The sequence below is a fragment of the Punica granatum genome, chromosome 6 (assembly GCF_007655135.1).
Source record: "Punica granatum isolate Tunisia-2019 chromosome 6, ASM765513v2, whole genome shotgun sequence".
Taxonomy (NCBI): domain Eukaryota; kingdom Viridiplantae; phylum Streptophyta; class Magnoliopsida; order Myrtales; family Lythraceae; genus Punica; species Punica granatum.
In genome coordinates, this window is record NC_045132.1 from 1677756 (window position 1) to 1681120 (window position 3365).

Consider the following 3365-nt stretch of genomic DNA (forward strand, 5'->3'; position numbering starts at 1 on the left):
TTGTAAGGTGTTCATGAGAGTCGTGAAAAATAGTCGGCCGAAATTCAAACACCTTTCATCATTAAAAAATAAAAACACATTATAAAAATATAAAACACATATTAAATATTATAATTTAAAAAAAATTAAAAAAAAGAAGAGGCTGTGGCCTGCGGATGGAAAAACCCCATCTACTCGCCAATTTTCTTCAATTTTTATGGTTTATCGTATATAGTAGTTTTTGTAGTTGAAACTAATAATAAAATTACTTACGTATAAAAATTATGAATTCTTGATTGATAGTAAGTGATCTAGATTTTAAAAGATTATACCAATTAATATTTTATTGGAACAAAATCTAATAAATTTCATCACTAATTTGAATTTGAATTTTCCATAATCAAATTTGAAAACCATGACCGCAATATAATAAACCTTAAGTAGCTTGCTAATTTTAAGTGGATGAACTATACTCGTAATTGGGGTACGATATTCAATAAAAGATCTCATCGTCAGAGCCAAGTCAACCAAATGAGAATTAGTCCAATAAACAGATTAGCTCAAACTTGTATTAATCGACAAAAAGGCATTTCTAAGATCATAAATAAAAAGATCATTCTTAAATTAGTATAAATTGAAATAGGCCTTTTACATACGTGGTAAGTTTTAGGTAATTTAGTGTTTGCGATTGGACAAAAAGATTTATCCCTTAGTGAACTGATACTACTCAAACTCAAACAATCGAATTCGTTTGACTTCGAATATTAGGTGGTGTTGCTAAAAAAAAAGTTTATATACTTAAATTAAATAATAAATAAATAATGGAAAATAGAAAAAAATGGTTGGATCTTTGTTTGTGAAATAACCTTTTAAATTTAAATGCGTTGGTTTTAGTTGATTTAGTGCTTGTAATTGGAGAGAGAGCTTTCCTTAGTGGATTGGAGAAGTTCTTCAGTGATCCTAACTCGCCACATTGTATGACGAAGTACCAATTAAAATTGCATGAAATATGAGAATTGGTATTAATCATTCGGATAATTGCTATAATCATGCTTCATTAAAGAATTTTCATTGGTTCTTCCTTGTCATGTTATTTGAGGTAAGATTATCAAATATTTTTTCAGTGGATTGACCCCGCTTGAACCAAAATTAATTGGGTCCATAAGCCTATCAAGTGGTGTTCCAAATAAAATTTTATATACTTATGTTAATAAAATCTAAAAATTACAAATAAAAACAGTTTAAAAATTGTGAAAAAGGGACAAAGGTGGTGAGGAAATCCACCCCCAAGGGAGGATCCTGAAAATCATTTCTTGTTAATGATCCCATTAACTATGGAAAATTTACATGTATTAACGGGTTATAACGACCTTTCAGCTCCATTAGCTTTCTTGAGTTAAGTCAGTGTGCAAGTCTAAATTTTCTTTGTAAAATATATGAAATATCATGAAGAACTTGATAAGGCAAATAGTATTTTAAAATGAGTGTGTACGATTGTAAATGAATGTTTAAACTTTTCGAAAAATATATGTTGAGAAAATATTTTATGAGACGGAAAGATTCAAAACCTCGTATATTTGTCCTCCATGGAAGAGCTACCATTTGTCATCTCCTTGTGTCACTTTACTTAAGAAACATAATATATAAATAAATCTACTAAGAAACTAAAGACTAAACTACTCAAAATGTCATATGAATTCCGAGTAAAACATCTTTTGAATAGTTCCATCAAATCTAATTAATAAAAATAAAGATCCCACTCAAATTTAAAAATTAATAGATAGAACAAATGATAGCTCATTCTATAATGTAATTGCACTTATACAACAACAAAATGTATTTTATTAATGCAAAAGGACAAAATCGTTATTAAGTTTTACTTGGAACTCATTGATGATAATGAAGAAGAATGACATCACTATAAGTGAGAGACTACAAAAATCGTTAGTGAAGCCAATTAATGATGATGAGTCGATTCTAGCAACACGTTAATCGGGCGGTAGGGTTTGTAGAAATTGAGGCTACTATAAATTTTACTTCTCAGCAGCTTTAGAAAAGGCAGTTTACGTGTGATAATGAAATCTAAACGGCCGCTTCTCAGCCACCCTCAACCTCACCGGCCGTCATCCGCCCCCCAATTCCCCCGTCCTCACCGGCGCCTCCTCCGCCCATCCCCCTTCAGCATTATCAAATTTCTCAAGTATTAATGCTATGGTGGTTTTATGAATCTGGTCCGAAAGATTGAGCATTATTATGGAAAATTACAGGGAGGCGTACTCCGGCCTCACTAGGGCGAGGCACTACTTCAAGCTTACTGATATTGGGGTTCGGCTCCGGATGCCATGAGGGTGTTCACTACAAGAAAACTGTCAAATACGAACGGACAGATCCGTATCAATTCCTTCTCTATGGCCCATATAGAGACAGAATTGGAACGGATTGCGCTTCGTCCTAGAATGGAGGGTTGCAAATTAGATCCGTCTCTAAATTTCCTCTCTATGTATACAGATGGAAATATCATTCTATAATCCGTCTCCTACAAACGGAATACAGACAAACCATATCCGTCTCAGTTTGATATGAGAAGTTTCGTTCCTATTCCGTATTTATGGTTTGCGACGGAATTGAAACGGAGCCGTGAGTCTCTACTGTATCCGTTCAATTATCATTCCTATTTCATCTCGGTCTTCTAGACGGAAAATTTGTCTCTAATCCGTACGTATGCTTGAGAGACGGATTAGAGATAATGCGTTTGATTTCAGAGTTAAAGTAACTTTGATTTTGATTTTGATTTTGATTATGAAAAAAGACAAATGAGATGAGATTATAAATTTGACTTGGGAAACGTGTGTTTTCTTTGTGTAGTGTGTTGAGTTAAAGTTAAAGTATTTTTATTGTGAATTCAAACAAGGCTTTATGCACGCATCCACCAACCCATAGAGATGGAATATCCATCCATCTTAACGGTGAAAACTGAAAAAAAAAATTACAGAAAATTTAACAGTAACCCGACCTGCAATATAGACAACAAAATTCACACCACCACAGTTCCCGATCCAAATAGTAGAGAAATTAGAGAATCCAGACAGCAGTCCACAATCCAAATAGTAATTACTGAATTCAATAATTCAGATAATAATATAAAGTCGGGTTGAGTTTTAACCAACATCATATGAACACTAATTAACTAGAACTACTAAGCCTCATCGACTTCATCATCGAGATATTTGCGAATATCACCGTCGTCGTAGTCAGATGAGGAGGCGGAATCCAGTTGCTGATCATTGTCCTCCTCTTCGGATGATTCCTCTTGGCTGTGACTTGAGTGATCGCCCCAGGAATTTTATCCATCTTCATCTTCTTGATTTTCTGCAATTACCCCAAAA